Source organism: Schistocerca americana, chromosome 10 (assembly GCF_021461395.2).
Source record: "Schistocerca americana isolate TAMUIC-IGC-003095 chromosome 10, iqSchAmer2.1, whole genome shotgun sequence".
NCBI lineage: Eukaryota > Metazoa > Arthropoda > Insecta > Orthoptera > Acrididae > Schistocerca > Schistocerca americana.
The window spans coordinates 178,312,709-178,330,526 of record NC_060128.1 but is presented as its reverse complement, the minus strand read 5'-3'; the positions used below and the strand labels follow the sequence as shown (position 1 = coordinate 178,330,526).

Below are 17,818 nucleotides of genomic sequence, written 5' to 3'. Positions count from 1 at the left end.
CAGCGGCCGGCTTCCGTGGGCGCCGAGTGCTCGCAAGGTGCCCCTGCTGTGCAGGCTACACTCCACCACCGTCGAGTTCGAAGTGTTGCCTATTCACAAGGCGCCCGTTGTTCGTGGAGCTACCCCTGCTGTGCAGGCTACACTCCACCACCGTCAAGTTCGAAGTGTTGCCTAGTCTCAAGGCGCCCGACGTTCGCGAACCTACCGAAGTTTGAGCGCGGTGCGAGTGGCTCCAGACTTGTGATCGCCGCAGTGAAGTGTAGCTAATTGTGCGGCTGCTGGTGACTGCTAGGCGGCCGGTTGCAGAGGTGTCGACGCCTACTCAGAGGCCGCCAATCGCGTGGAGAGACGACGCCGCCGGCGCAGCGGGTGGCGAAGGTAGTGTCGGCGTCGCCGCTGGCGTGGCGTCATTCGCACCGGAGACGCCGTGACGCGAGGTGGTCGCCGGCGTCGCGCGGGGGCAGCGGCAGCGGCAGCGTTGGGCTCGCTACCGTCGGTCGGGCATGGCCGGCACCCAGGTATGTAAACAAGGCGCCCACGTATGTAAACAAGGCGCCCAGGCAGCGCGGCGAAGCAGTCAGCGCGTTTGGCAACCGCCCAGTCAGGAAGCGGAGCGCACCGCAGCTGTTTGTTTACATTTTCTCGTCTCACACGGGACGGTGCAATGAGAGCTAAAATCGAACACGATGTAGACGATAATACCTCGGTAATCAAATCCGTCTGGTCTCTTCCTGTCAGCGTTTCTACCGTGGCAATGTAGAAGTGATACACTTAGTGATCAAAAGTATCCGGACACCCCCAAAACATACGTTCTTCATATTAGGTGCAGTGTGCTGTCACCTACCGCCGGCTACTCCATATCAGCGACTTCAGTAGTTATTACACATCGTGAGAGAGCAGAATGGGGCGCTCCGTGGAACTCACGGATTTCGAACGTGCTCAGCTGATTGGGCATCACCTGTGTCACATGTCTGAACCCAACATTTCCACACTCCTAAACCTCACTAGGTCCACTGTTTCCGATGTGATAATGAAGTGGAAACTTGAAGGGACACGTACAGCACAAAAGCGTACAGGTAGACCTCGTCTATTGACTGACAGAGACCGCCAACAGTTGAACAGGGTCGCAATGTGTAATAGGTAGACATCTATCCAGACCATCACACAGGAATTCCAAACTGCATCACGATCCACTGCAAGTACTATGACAGATAGGCGGGAGGTGAGAAAACTATCATGGTCGAGCAGCTAATCATAAGCCACACATCACGCCGGTAAATGCCAAACGACGTCTCGCTTGGTGAAAGGAACTAAAACGGTTCAATTGGCTCTAAGCACTATGGGACTTAACATCTGAGGTAATCAGACTTAGAACTACTTAAACCTAACTAACATAAGGACAACACACATCCGGCGTCCGGCCACCTTGATTTAGGTTTTCCGTGATTTCCCTAAATCTCTCCAGGCAAATGCCGGCATGGTTCCTTTGAAAGGGCACGGCCGACTTCCTTACCTAATCCGATGAGACCGATGACCTCGCAGTTTGGTCTCTTCCCCCAAACAACCCAACCGACAACACACACACATCCATGCCCGAGGCAGGATTCGAACCTGCGACCTTAGCAGCAGCGCGGTTCTGGACTGAAGCGACTAGAACCGCCCGGCCACAGCGGCCGGCTAAGGAGCGTAAACATTTCACGATTGAACAGTGGGCAAACGTTGTGCGGACTGACGAATCACGGTACACAATGTGGCGATCCGATGGCAGGGTGTGGGTATGGCGACAGCCCGGTGAACGTCATCTGCCAGCGTGTGCAGTGCCAACGATAAAATTCGGAGGCTGTGGTGTTATGGTGTGGTCGTGTTTTTCGTGGAGTGTCGTTTTGCGTGGCACTATCACAGCACAGGCCTACATTGATGTTTTAAGCACCTTCTTGCTTCCCACTGTTGAAGAGCATTTCGGGTATAGCGATTGCATCTTTCAACACGATCGAGCACCTGTTCATATTGCACGGCCTACGGGGGCGTGGTTACACAACAATAACATCGCTGTAATGGTCTGGCCTGCTTAGAGTCCCGACACCTCTGGGATGTTGTGGAACGCCGACTTCGTGCCAGGCCTTAGGGACCCCCATCGATACCTCTCGTCAGTGCAGCACTGTGAAGAATGGGCTGCCATCCCCCAAGAAATCATGTAACACCTGATTGAAACTATGTTTGCGAGGGTGGAAGCTGTCATCAAGGCTAAGGGTGAGCCAACACCATATTGAATTCCAGCATTACCGATGGAGGGCGCCACGAACTTGTAAGTCATTTTCAGCCAGGTGTCCGGTTACTGTTGATCACTTAGTGTAGAGCAATCATCGAAGCTTGCAATGTTACGTAATGCGGTGTCAACACTCCAGAATGGCGTATCTGTAGCGAATTCTTTCCTGCGATTTGCGAAATTATTATGGATAGTATACACTTTTGGCTGGTGCATAAGGTCGTAGAGTTTTTCCATAATTTTAACAAACACAACAGACAGATATAACAGAATTACAGTAATCAATAATATATTCTCCTTCACTGTTTACAATAGTCTGCCAACACTGGGGTAAATGTTCATTCCGCATCTATAAAATCATGTTGTTTTGAGGCGAAAACTTGTCTAGCCATTTTCGGTGCGCCTTTTCATTCGGAAGGAAATTACTCGAAGGTTGTTCAGTATGGAGCGGAAAACGTGAAAATTTTAGGACGCGAGATCAGGAGTTGCGGAATGGCTTCCCAACCCAATATCTGCATAGTGCTTTTTCGTCAGTGTAGCAGAATGCGGGCGGGCGTTGTCATGGACTATTATCACTTAGTCTTCCTGTTTGTTGTTCTCGGATTGCATCTGAAAGGCGTCACAGGTGTTGACAGTAAATGTCAGCAGTGATGGTTGCACCTGGTGGAAGAGATAAGCAGTACATCACACCGCCGCTGTTCCACCAGATGCATAACATTATCTTTTATGGATGCCCACAGGTCTTTGTACGGGGAACTGCTGCTAGTTTGGGCCCAGCAATCCCTTTATTTCCCTTACATTAACGCAAAGACACCTCTTCTTGTCACCAGTAACGATAAACGATAGGAATGTTCTGTGTTGTTCACGAGCCTATTGATGACGAGCAAGCAGAGATCCACATATGGGAACCCACTGATTTTTGTGATGTCGGCTTGGAGTATGCGGTACCCATACACCCGATTTTTGAACCTTCCCCACTGCAGGCAAATGTCATACTATGGTGGAATGAACACAGTTCATCAGAGTGACGTGAATCACTGTGGATTAATGTGTTTAAACGACCTTCATCAATCCTTGAAGGTCTTCCTGAACGTGTAAAGTCACTAATGTCAAAACGGTCCTTTTTAAAACGAGAAAACCATTTTCTTGGCGTACTCTGTCCAGTGGCATTATCCCCATAAATGACGCAAACATTGGTGGCTGCCTCCGCAGCTGTTATCCCCTTATAGAACTGTAACAGAAGAATAACTCGGAAACGTTCCGATTTCTACACTTGGTTCTCCATTTTCTAGCGGCCACAGCTCCAATCACTATCTTCGAATGACAATATATAAACTGAAGTAGCAACAGTGTAGAGTAAATAGAAATAAACCCATAGGAACCGGAATACCAACATGCGAAACAAAAACTGTACGAACTTATGCACCAACCTAATAATTTATATTATTTAATGGCTAACCTGTGCACTATCCCACGTGCAGAGACAATAACAACTGGACTTTCGGTATTATATATAATTATCGACCGACTTCAGAAATTTAAAACGCTGACAATCTATTCATTAAGAGCTACAATGTTATGTTAAAGGTTCAACGCAGTAAGTCAAATATAACGGCTATACACTGTGTCCATGTGTTGAGGCAGCCTAACCCACGCCGCGGATATTACCCGGATAGTATTCTTTTAGTATTTCAGAATGAGAGCACTTACCCACTTCCAACAAAGTTTACCCGTAACTTCAAACCTTCCCAAGGTTTTTAAAGCTGATACACCCCTCCTCCCTCCAAAATTATGGAAGGAAGGTTAAACGCTAATAAATGTTTGCTGTTCATCCAGTAAAACTTCATGCATGACGTTTTAATTTATTACTTCTTTACGGTTAACTATCTAATCACAACAGATTTTGTTTATAATATCCGCACATGCCACTGAGTGTACCTGCAAACTTATATAACCGTACGATACATGGTTCAGGAGATATATTGAGATGTATGTTAACCCAGCTTTTCCTTAAAACGGAGAGAAAATGAGCCCCAGAGTGTACACATCCAGTGTTTGACGACGAGAGCACCCAGATTTCAACAAACTTTAAACATAATTTCAAATCTTTTGTAACGTTTTTCCATTAGTCCGTGGTGAATAATTCGAAACTATTGAAACCAACAAGACTAGGGTTTTGCGTCTTCAATCATAAATGTTTTGTATGGTTAACGTCAAATATTTAACACATTAAATCATTTGTAAAGGAATCACACGTTTGAATTAGTTTTATACGTGAGAATTCGATTCTTTAAAGATTCTGGACGGAGGTGGACACTTGTGAGAGAGGAATATGCATAGATAATCTTTAAAATATGGTACAGCATCAAAATTTGGTGCTTTCATTTGAACAAACATGGTATGGTAACAATGAAGTGACTTCCAGATGTTGTTTGCACTTTTGAATCAATATACACAATTTGCACTGATGACACTACACTGGAAGTTACACACAATATATATAATTATAGCACGGATGCCTTTATAGTTCACTCTGTCTCTGTACTCTTCCCATCTATTGCCATTTCCTATTTCCTACCTGTCACTCTATCTCGTACTACACAATCTTGTTTAACCTATGAGTTCACCATTAATAAACTCCGATGAACGGTCGTATTACTAAAAGTTTGTTGCATTTCTGTAAAAGGATTTTGTATATTGTATTTGTGCACTATTTATTAGTATTATTCCTGGATGAAAGCCACACATTATAGTTAAAGTATTCGCTTAGCTTTTGTAATCTGTAATTCTAATGTTGATTTTTAGCATCAAACATCGCAAGAACAGAAGATCATATTACATTTTTCTAAAGAATATGTAAGTGAAACATTTGTTTAAATATTGAGATGTGTTGTATAACACGTAAGCTATGTATTATCTTTGTAATAGTGAGATACCTAAACAAGATGTGATGTTATTTCCAACTTGTAATGTCACCTTTGAAAATGATGTATTTTAGTATAACACAGTAAACAACACGTAGGAGTTGCTTCATCGTGATATCCTATACAATAAAATAATAGTAAACTTCTCAGGTACTGGTTCTAGTGCGTTGGATCGCTCGTAACAACTGAAATACTGATGATGAAGCTGTGACTACAAAAAAAAAAAAAAAAAAAAAAAAAAAAAAAAAAAAAAAAAAAAAAAAAAAAAAAATCACGCTAATGAAGGGACAGTAAACTGATTTTAGCATTACATTTTTCCACCTACGTTACAGGACTGGTTTTGCCAAAAGTGTCCCCTATGGCAACCATAATACAGAAGACACTCTGTTAACCGTTTTTGGTGGGAACAAGGGGTTCTCGAAAGTCAAATTGTGAAGCCATGAGTCTGAAACACGCCTTATAGCACAGCTGTTCTGAAGCTCAGCAGACTGCTTTGGTTGAGTCTATTATTTTTTTCCTTCCTCCTACCTGTGTATGAATTCTCTTTTCATCTAAGATGATGCGTTTCACCTACATTTCACGACCCATCCTCAATAGCCAACGCTGATTATTTTTCGCAATCTTCACACGTACATTAGAATGATTTTGTTCACAGCTATTATATTTGCAGCAAGTGCGGTATGTTTTTTTTTTCCCCCAAAAATATTCGGTCGTCACCTGCAGAAGGTGATCACTTTACTGCTTTAACAGGTTTCGACAGATTAATATATCATCTACGGAAGTTCAGTAATGGCTTATAACACGGTTACGCAGACCCCTATACCATCGTCAATGAAGTAAATAAAGCCCCAGTTTCAAAACGCTGTAGAAAGAGAACCACTGCTCAGAATGGCGTCAAATTTTAACAGGATATTATTGACGCAGGGGGAAACGTCAAGGAACTAAAAACGTTAAAGAAAATTTTACCAATAGATGGCGCTATAAGCGTCTTAACGTAAGAGGGGTCGGCTACAAATGGCAGGTGACTCACTCAGAACACGATGGCCATGGTTTAAATTGCGGATTATACCATTCATACTGTTCAATGTGAATGAATACATAACTTATATAGTCAACAGTTGAGGCGCTGTTGGTCAGTTGAGCCCATCCACCACCGCAAGGTCGTACAACATCGGCAGGGAAAGATAGGGTTTTAGTTGTCCTGAGGTCGAAAACCGCATAAACAGCGTAAGGACATCGGTTTTCTAATAGCCTTGAGGCAGGCACAAGGCATGTTCAGTGTGCTGTCCACCGTTTTCTGCCACCAGTTGAAATTGAGAAACAGCCTGTTCCACAACAGATCGCAGTGTCTCGGGGGCTATATTCAGAATGCGTTGCGTTCGTCATTGGAGCACTGAACACAACATCTTTCAAATAACCCCACAGCCGGAAGTCACACAGATTAAGACCAGGTGATCTGGACGGCCAGACTGTAGGGAAATGAGGGCAGATACTTCTAGCATTTCAGGAAAACTTCTGCAGCAGTGTGCAGTGTGTGGAGGAGCGCCATCTTGCATGAATACGGTTCTACCCACACACCCACGCTGTTGAAGGGCTGGAAAGACGTTGGTGCATACCAGTAACAGGGTCTGTAGGACTCGTCTCCTCGAAAAAACACGGCCCTTTTTAAACCATATTCCATAACTGCAATCGATTTCCTGCAAAATGGCCAATCAGCTGAGACTTTTCCCGCCAATTTTCAGGTGGGATAAAAGACAGGGGGAGCTGGGAGTTTCCCAGAAGGGAAGCGTTAGTTAAAACTGACATAGTTAATTAACTAGCCAATCAAGCTGATATTAAAAGTGTGCTTGTATCGCTGAGGGAAGTTCCCATAAAGGTGAAAGGGAGGGGAGTGGTAGGGGTTTCTCTGAAATACTGGTTAGGCCAGTATTACACTATCAAATTTCTTTGTCAAAAATCTTTGTCAAAGATATTTGATGGTGTAATAGGGAACTTTGTCAAATGTCGTCCAACATTTGATCAAATCTAGGGCCCCGCTGTAGATTTGATCATAAAAGTCGCTTGTCTTCTGTTCACTGCAATGTGACATGTTACCACATGGAGCGCTAGCATCGCTGCAGCGTTCTGTCGTCTGTAGTGTTTTTATAAACATTGCCGGCAAATACAATTGGTGTGTGCCAACAACTACAGAATTAAGAGAGATGTATGAAGCTGATGAGGCGCTTTACAACGTGAGGCACTCTGAATACAAAAATTAAGAAGATTGGAGACCTAACCTAACGTAACCTAACCCAACCCAACCTAACCCTCTCCTGTAGCAAGGAATCGGAGTGTTACAGTGAGCCTGTCTTCTGCAGATGTAGCAGTTCTTAAGTGAATATTGTGCTTTGTGATATGAGGATACACTTCATTGAGAACATACAGAAATGTATGCTCATCCATTCTTAAGTTATTGATGGACGACTTGACGTCCTCCACTGTAAGCTCACGTAACAAGTTTTGTTGAATGCTTTTATCGTGTCGTCGTAAAACCCACGGCTTCACCCAGGTACGTTTCCTTTCCCCCCCCCCCCCCCCCCCCCCCACTTCTGTATCACATGTAGACACAGTGCAATTGCGGTACACGCAACTGCTGCAGTTAATAACAAGTTGTTGTTGTCAGCCATCTTTAACTCTGACGAAAAGTATGATGACAGTGTAATACCCCTTTTTAGCGCCACGTCAAAGATCTTTGTCAAATATATTTGACGGAATATTTGATCACATCTTTGATCAAATCTTTGACAAAGAAATTTGACTAATACCGGCCTTATCCCCAGGGAGTCAAGATCCACTTAGGAGAACAATAGGTTAAGGATCTGTCAATCAAAACGACAGATGAATCCAGGGGTCACAATCCACTTAGCAGAACAATAGGTTAAGAACCTGTCACTGAAAAGAGAACAATAGTTTTGCCCCTGAATGTGCACATGTCCCTAATGTAGGCAGCCTGCGCTAACGAATTGCGCTGAGTCTCTCTTTGCCCCCCTATGATGTCGTCAACCTGCACCATACAAGCGCCTTTGCAGAGTGAAGTGGTATTGGTTGATGTAAGTGCGGATTTTTCGTTCCCTCTATTCTGAAAGTCTGCATATTGACATATCCTTTGAGATACAAATGGGATTCGACTGTCCACAGAATGCTCAATGGCCATTCGCTGTCCATTTCCATGCAAATAAGACATTTCAGAGTGAACGTTTGTCTTGCTGGCGTGTCAGCAGCAAGCAGCTCATGAACATGGGCAGTTTTGTATGGATAGCAATGCAGCATGTTTCGTAGCATTTTATGCACCACACTCACAAACATGTCCAGCGTTCGCACAACTTCCCATTCACTGCACGTTCGCACACCACCTCTCGATCCCTTCTGCAATGCTGCGGCCAAATCTTCGTCAGACGTCGGATCAACTGCTTTCCTCCCTCTGGCACATTTCACTTCAGAAGCACCTATCTTTTCGACTTTTGTAATAATTTTCTCTAGATCCTTAGCAGTCATCGAACCAGTGCCTTTTTTCGTAACATTAAGTGCCTGGAACTTCTGTAGGGATACTGGAGCACAGTAACCGTTCCTGTGAAAGTTTTACCAATAGCGCGCCATCCTTTATAGACACAGTCTTGTTGGACGTGTAGGACGCAAACCAAGAAATAGCCATGTGCCGAGCGTCTACCAATGTGCATATTCTGACGCTTATGGCGCCATTCATTGGTGAAACTATCGTTACTTATTTTTTTGTTCCATGACTTTTCAATCTGTGTAAATGATACACTGTTCAAACTTGACATTATTCTCAGCTGTGGTTCTCTTTCTAAAATGTCTCGAAACTGGAACTTTAATTATGGACACCTTGTGTCAGGCGCAGCCGAATAAAAACAGGAGATGGAAGATAAATAAGTAAACTATTCATTATTTTACAACTGATCGCCATAACTATTAACATACACACATCAAAAAAGCTTGCGTATCACCCCGGTTCCTAGAACGCCTGAAGATAGACGGTGCTTGTGGATATTTTATCACAGACACAGTCCCTTTGACTGTTCAGAGATGTCATTAGACACACCTAAAGATGTAAACAAACATGGATGAGCAGTGCCTATTGGACGGAGGGGGTTCGACAGCCGATCAGTTCCAATCATTCCACTAGGAAGAAGCTACACGGCTCGTGTTGTCTGTAGTTCAAACATGCCTAGACGGTCGATAATGCGGATCAGTCGCGTCCGCAATATTACTTTGTGCCAGGATGAGCTCTCAACAAGAGAAGTGTCCAGGCGTCTCGGAGTGAACCAAAGCGATGTTGTTCGGACACGGAGGAGATACAGAGAGACAGGAATTGTCGGTGACATGCCTTACTCAGACCGCCCAAGGGCTACTACTGCAGTGGATGACCGCTACCTGCGGATTATGGCTCGGAGGAACACTGACAGCAACGCCGCCATGTTAAATAATGCTTTTCGTGTAGACACAGGACTGTGCGCAGTAGTCTACATGATGGCGCAACTCCACTCCCGACGTCCATGGCGAGGTCCATCTTTACAACGACGACACCGTGCAGCGCGGTACAGATGGGCCCAACAACGTGGCAAATGGACCGCTCAGGATTGGCATCACGTTCTCTTCACCGATGAGTGTCGCATATGCCTTCAACCAGACAATAGTCGGAGACATCTTTGGAGGCAACCTTGTCAGGCTGAACGCCTTAGACACACTGTCCAGCGAGTGTAGCAAGGTGAAGGTTCCCTGCTGTTTTGGGGTGGCATTATGTGGGGCCGGCGTACGCCGCTGGTGCTCATGGAAAGCGCCGTAACGGCTGTACGATACATGAATGCCATTCTCCGACCGATAGTGCAACCATATCGGGAGCACACTGGCCAGGCATGGACGACGTTTCGGGCCGCCAACGTGCACATCTTGTAAATGACTTCCTTCAGGATAACGACATCGCTGGATTAGAGTCGCCGGCATGTCCTCCAAATAGGAACCCTATCGAACATGCCTGGTATAGATTGAAAAGGGCTATTTATGGACTGCGTGACCCACGAACCACTCTGAGGGATCTGCGCCGAATCGCCGTTGTGGGGTGTAACAATCTGGATCGACAGTGCCTTGATGAACTTGGGGATAGTATGGCACGACGAATATAGGTATGCATCAATACAAGGGGACGTGTTACTGGGTATTAAGAGGTATGGGTGTGTACAGCAGTCTGGACCAGCACCTCTGGTCTCGCTTTACGGCGGTACAACATGCAACGTGTGGTTTTCATGAGCAGTAAAAAGAGCAGAATTGATGTTTATGTTGATATGTATTCCAATTTTCTGTACAGGTTCGGAAACTCTCGGAACCGAGGTGTGAAAAACTTTTGAGGTGTGTATGAAGCTGGTGCTCGTAATGTTTTGGCTAATCAGTGTATTTTCTTTGCGTGTTTGTCCGCAGCATTTTCGCTTTAGCAAATCTCTCATACGCACACCGTGCTTCTGCAGGGAAGGGGATCGAAAATAAATAGACGAATGTTGGAGTTTGTTCAGGGACAGCTCCGTCAACACGGCACGTGCTGGCCTTCATGTTATTGTGATACCGCGTTAGGCGGCGAGGCAATTTCGCAGCCAATCTGCGCGGCGTTCTCCATTTCCGATGGCTGAACGGCGACGGCCGACCGCCGGCTCGGCTCGGCTCGTGTGGGCAGCTAGCGGCGCCAGCCTCCCACCCAGCAGCAGCGGAAATCACTCGATCCCGGCCGCTCCACCCCTCCCCCCCCTTCTGTCGATAAGCAGCCCGGCCCCTGGGGGCGAAAAAAGTAATTACCGACGCAGCGCACGTCGCCGCCACTGCGTGGACCGTTATTTATATTGCCAGAATCAGCAGCGCCCGAAGCCGCTGAGCTGGAAAGGCAGCCAGGCGGGCGAGGGCCCGGCGTAGCCGAAGCGAAGGCAGTTGCGGGCGACAGAATCCCCGGGGTGAGAGGGGGCAGTTCCCTACCTACCCGTTCGTAGCCGAGTGAGTCCCGGAATAGTTGCTGTGGAATGACAGACCTGGCGCGCGTTGCGCTATCCGCCAGCTGTGAATCGGGTGAGTGGTGAGAACAACGAGTTGTCACTAGAGATGGGCAAACTCGTTCATCCTTGGAAACTAGTTCACTGCTGATCGTTCTTTTGTTGGAACCGTTCGTTATCACTCCTTCACCGTTCATTTGTGCTTCGTATATGGTTCTTATGAAAAATTGAAAACTAGTAGCATAGGTGACTGAAGGATGGAGGGCACAAAGAGGGGGCACTTGCCTCCCCCCTGGAGTTTTTATTCACTACAGAATTCTTTCACACTTTTAGAAGTAATTTCTGTGATTCTGCAGAACCTCTCGTTTAGCCAACTGCTGCGTTGTGTGGCTGATCGCAGGGTAATAATATAGGGTGGCGCACGGAAAATCGGCCCCGAGTACAGACTGCTCGCCAATTACGGACGATGTGTTGCCCGTTACGAGCAGATACAACAAACAGACAAACATGTAATAATTAGGCAGTGAAGAAATAACAAGCTAATTGCAAGCAACAATTGCGAAGCAATCGATGACAATGTGTAGAGAACTGGAGAAGAGAACTTGAAAATCTCACGTGACGCGCATGGGCTGTAGCTCATGTAGTCTTGTAAACCTGTTGGTGGCCGTTTCCCAACTTAATAGACCACAAGTGTCTTGTATAAAATTCTTCGTTTCGACTTCCACTACATAGCTACGCTACGTTGTAAACAATAATCGTTTACACCCTATATATACTTCACGTTGTCTCCCAGTTCGTAGGCGAAGTAGAGACTTTATGGAAGCATAAAATAAAATGTGGTTTTCTCATCATACTTGCCTCACAAGCTTAGTAAAAATTAGGTTTTTATGTTGCATTATTAAAATTAATGCAGCAATAATAATAATAATAATAATAATAATAATAATAATAATAATTAAGTTGGCAGTAATAAAGTTTTTGGTTTGAAAGCTCCTTCTGAACAAATGTTTTTGAGATAATGAGTAAATACGATTTTATAGCAATCTATGTCTTTTCAAATGGAGAGGCACCGCTTTTCCTACTGAGCAAAATGACCCACAACCCACTTTTTTTTCCAAAGAAACCTAACTAACAGGTAATGTAAATTGGAAACAACCAATCTTAAAAATAATTAGTGCCTTCCTAAATGTATTATTTTGTATATGAAAGATACATGAAAATCGTTGTATATGAATTTTCTTGCACTAAAAATTAAGCAAATTATTGAAAATTAGCTGCTAAATCAAGTCGATGAAACCAAAAAATATATGAATAACAAAAAAAACTTGCCTTGTTATAAGTATGTCTTCTGCTGTTCATCGATATAATGAAGTGAGGTGATATGCCCTTTTGTTGCCTGAAAAGACGTGCCTATTACATACAACGTCATTTTTATGTAATTTACGTAACTATAAAATACTTTTTGATTACCGGTCGTGGACGCTGAATAGCCAGAACCAAGTGCAAGAACAGTTTGGAACACATGTAAAATAGGCGAGCGCAGTGAACGAAACGAACAACTGGATACTGAACAACTAGGAGCAGTCGGCAGTGGAACTGAGACAGGTGGTCATGCGAAGAACGAGTGCGGCCGAGGGAGACCGAGACTGAGACGAGCACGCGACCGAGGCTGGAACGAGAACTGTCCAAGTGACCGCCGCGACCGAAGTGAACTATGAACCGATCGTTCCTTGGAATTCGTTCCTCGGTCCTTTTGTTCATCATGGTGAACCGTTCCTTTGTACCCGTTCGTTCGCTAACTACCCATCTCTAGTTGTCACCAACGCTGGGGCCTTTTTGCCTTAGACGGGTACCGTTTCCACCAAAGCTGGACGCATTCTTTGGAAGCGTAGCACGAAGCATGTTTTTCAAACACCATCCAATACGGAGAGGTTGTAAGGAAACTGACGATGTTACCAGTGCAGAGGTGCGGGTTGTCTATATCGCAGGATGCTGAAACATCATAGGTAAGTTCATACACTAATGAGCCAAAACATTTGAAACTTCTCCTTTGTATATAAATGATGGCAATGCTGGAAAACTCTTACGTTATTTGATTTTCAAACAGCTGAGCAAAACTAAACGTACTGAGACTGATTTTTCTTTACTTATTCTGATCATCACTAAACTGACACACAATATTTTAACGCAACGCAATCTGACTTTCAATAATCCCTACGAAAGGATAGCCCTGACCAACAACAACCTATACCTTTCATGAATCACTTACCTCACAAAAATCTTCGTTACTCTAACTACTGCAATACAGCGAGCGCCAATACCGCCAGCTTAATAGTGTTCAAAAGTCATAATATACGAGGGTGAGTCAAATGAAAACCTTAAATATTTTTTAAAATATTATTTATTGTGCAGAAGTGGTACAAAGCTGTATCACTTTTCAACATAATCTCCTCCACGCTCAATGCAAGTTCTCCAGCGCTTACAAAGCGCGTAAATACCTTTAAAAAAAATTTATTCTTTTGGTAGTCCGCGTAACCACTCATCCACCGCATGTCGTACCTCTTCATCAGAACGCAACTTCTTTCCTCCCATTGCGTCTTTGAGTGATCCAAACATATGGAAATCAGTTGGGGCAAGGTCTGGTGAGTATGGTGGATGAGGAACACACTCAAAATGCAGGTCTGAGATTAATGCAACTGTTGTACGGGCAGTGCGGGGCCTTGCATTATCATGTTGCAAAAGGACACCTGCTGACAGCAATCCACGTCGCTTTGATTTGATTGCAGGCCGCAGATGATTTTTTAGGAGATCTGTGTATGATGCACTGGTGACAGTGGTCCCTCTAGGCATGTAATGCTCCAAAATGCTCCCAAAAGAGAGTCAGCATAACCTTCCCTGCTGACGGTTCTGTTCGAAACTTCTTTGGTTTTGGTGATGAGGAATGGCGCCATTCCTTGCTCGCTCTCTTCGTTTCCGGTTGGTGGAAGTGAGCCCAGGTTTCGTCCCCAGTAACGATTCTTGCAAGGCAGCCATCACCTTCTCATTCAAAGCGCCGAAGAAGTTCTTCACAAGCATCAAAACGTCGTTCTCTCATTTCAGGAGTCAGCTGCCGTGGCACCCATCTTGCAGAAACTTTGTGAAACTGGAGAACATCATGCACAATGTGGTGCGCTGACCCATGACTAATCTGTAAACATGCTGAAATGTCATTCAGTGTCACTCGGCGGTTTTCCTTCAGTATGGCTTCAACTGCTGCAGTGGTCTGTGGAGTCACAACTCGTTGTGCCTGACCTGGACGAGGAGCATCTTCCACTGAAGTCACACCATTTGCGAACTTCCTACTCCATTCGTAGACTTGCTGCTGTGACAAACATGCATCACCGTACTGAACCTTCATTCGTCGATGAATGTCGATAGGTATCTCGCCTTCACTACGCAAAAAACCGCACAACAGAACGCTATTGTTCCCTAGTGCAAGTGGCAAGTGGGGCGGCCATCTTTATACTGATACTGCGACGGTATGTGTGTATCTGCACTGTGCTGCCACCTACAGGCCATTCTGCACGCTGTTTGTAGCACGCATACCAACTTACAGGATAACGGCGCGAAATTTCGATTAGTTATTACAAATTTAAGGTTTTCATTTGACTCACCCTCGTATATATATCAGTTCATGACATCGTCTTACAAATTTCCTTTTTCTGATGGACACACGTCCAGATTGTCCGCTCATAGTAACCTGTCAAAACCCTGGTATCTCTCTCCCCACATCCACCACTGCTGGCGGCTCACCTGCAACTGCACAACGCTAAGCGCTGTTCCCATTGCACTGCCCCAAGCTACACTAGCGAATATTCCAACAATGAATTTTTGGGGGTGTCCGGATACTTTTGATCACATGTGTATTATTGCAGATATGCCTTAAAGACTAGCCAGTTTGACGATAAGCTTCACATTTCTTCAGTTCTCATCACCCCGTTACACAAACACGATTCTATATGCATTCTTTGATAGGGAATACCTAGCTGAATATCCTGTAAGGTTTATAGCCTTCGATGTTGATGTTGCGAAGCTTTGTGATCACTGTGGCGCGCCATTTCATTCAGTGTTCGTGGTGTAAGTTAATGGTTTGTTTGAACATTTCTTAAAACTAGACAATGTCCATTTTGTGAAACGTAATACATACAGCACATAGAAGGTTGATCTCTACACCCTCCTGATGGAAACTCCGTCGGAACAGGCCTTGGAAGTCCCAACAGTATCGACCGGCCGCCGTGCCATCCTCACGCCATAGGCGTCACTGGATGTGGATATGGAGGGGCATGTGGTCAGCACACCGCTCTCCCGGCCGTATGTCAGTTTCCGAGACTGGACCCGCTACTTCTCAGTCAAGTAGCTCCTCAGTTTGCCTCACAAGGGCTGAGTGCAGCCCGCTTGCCAACAGCGCTCTGCAGACCAGACGGTCACCCATCCAAGTGCTAGCCCAGCCCGACAGCGCTTAACTTCGGTGATCTGACGGGAATCGGTGTTAACACTGCGGCAGGGCCGTTGGCGGTGAGTCATTAGCAGCTAATATTTTTCGTATCATAACTGTTAACACAATGTTTTCTAATGAGGCTTACTGAAGACTCAACTTGTGACCTCGCACTCAATGGGCTCCTTGCAGGTGTTACAGTTTCTCGTCCAAACGAGGTTTCTAGTTGGTTTCCCATGCTCGTTTAGGCAAATGCTGGGCTGATTCCCAATTTCCGTCTCGGACAATATGATATAGAAACAGAATACGATCGCAACACAACACGAAGCGTGTGTAACTGAAAACAAGGACGGCAGGAATGGCATCGGGTTACAAAGTCTAATAAAATATGTTTGCCAAATCTTTCCTACAGCGGACCCCGTACTAGACTGGATTAACGCTAAGAAGGAGGTGGAACACTCAGTTGCTACGGTTACTTGCGAGACGAGTCCCGGAAGACGAAAATCGAATTTCGGGACCATTTCTCGCTGTCGTGTTCATATGATAACGCCCGGATCAATTTTGTTAGAGCGGTCAAAAATCAGTTTTCCGGTTGACACCTGTTTTATAAAAATGTTCTCTGGAAACCAGCTGTTCAGTTTCCGAGTTGGCACGATTGGTATATCTGTTCACTTAATTACAGGAAGTATAACCCAGTCTTCTGCATTAGATAGTAGCGTTTTTTCTATACGTTTAATAAACACAACAAACACACACAACAGGGAATTTAGTCATCAATAATACACACACCAAAAAAAAGTTTTGGTTCACCCCGGTTCCCACATCTCAAGATAGACTTTGGCTGTGGATGTTGTATCACAGACACAGTCCCTTTGACCAGAGATGTCACTAAACCCACCCTAAGATGTAAACAACCATGCATGAGCAGCGCCTATTAGACGGAGGGGGTCCGACAGCTGATCAGTTCCAGTCATTCCACCAGGAAGGAGGAACACGGCTCGCGTTGTCTGTAGTTCAACCATGCCTAGACGGTCAATACTTTGATTCGATCGCGTCTGCATTGTTACTTTGTGTCAGGAAGGGCTCTCAACAAGGGAAGTGTCCAGGAGTCTCGCAGTGAACCAAAGCGATGTTGTTCGGACATGGAGGAGATACAGAGAGACAGGAACTGTCGATGACATGTTTCGCTCAGGCCGCCCAAGGGCTACTACTGCTGTGGATCACCCTTACCTACGGATTATGGCCCGGGGGGACCCTGACGCCACCATGTTGAATAATGCTTTTCGCGACAATTCGCGCTCCCATCGTGCACATTTTGTGAATCACTTCGTTCAGGATAACGACTTCGCTCGACTAGAGTGGCCAGCATGTTCTCCAGACATGAACCCTACCCAACACTCGTGGTTTAGATTGAAAAAGGGCTGTTTATGGACGATGTGACCCACCAACCACTCTGAGGGATCTACGCCGAATCGCCGTTGAGGAGAGGGACAGTCTGGACCAACAATGCCTTGATGAACTTGTGGATAGTATGCCACGACGAATACAGGCATGCATCAATGCAAGAGGACGTGCTACTGGGTATTAGAGGTACCGGTGTGTACAGCAATCTGGACCACCACGTCTGAAGGTCTCGCTGTGTGGTGGTACAACATGCAATGTGTGGTTTTCATGAGCAATAAAAAGGACGCAAATGATATTTATGTTTCTCTCTATTCCAATTTTCTGTACAGGTTCCGGAACTCTCGGAACCGAGGTGATGGAAAAGTTTTTTTGATGTGTGTGTATTCTCCTTCACTATTTACAACGGACTGCCAACGCTGGGGTAATTTTCGATTCCGCGACTGCGGATGTCACGCGGTTTTGAGGCGAGGAACTGGTCAAGTCATCCAGAATGAGATTTTCACTCTGCAGCGGAGCGTGCGCTGATATGTAACTTTCTGGCAGATTAAAACTGTGTGCCGGACCGAGACTCGAACTCGGGACCTTGCCTTTCGTGGGCAAGTACTCTACCATCTGAGTTACCCAAGCACGACTCACGCCCCGTCCTCACAGCTTTACTTCAGCCAGAACCTCGTCTCCTACTTTCCAAACAAAGTTCTCGAGTTCGAGTCTCGGTCCGGCA

At 45.4% G+C, this 17,818-nt stretch overlaps 1 protein-coding gene and 1 pseudogene across 1 annotated transcript in view; one reads left to right on the top strand and one right to left on the bottom strand.

Annotated features, from left to right (window-relative positions):
* The first annotated feature begins 433 nt into the window (after positions 1 to 433).
* Positions 434 to 17,818, top strand: part of LOC124552361 (suppressor protein SRP40) — a 305,872-nt gene continuing 288,487 nt past the window's right edge. Inside the window, exon 1 of the mRNA XM_047126627.1 lies at positions 434 to 518. The gene's annotated coding sequence lies outside the window, so the exon portion shown is untranslated. The remainder of the gene's footprint in view (positions 519 to 17,818) is intronic.
* Positions 15,655 to 15,772, bottom strand: LOC124552858 (annotated as a pseudogene).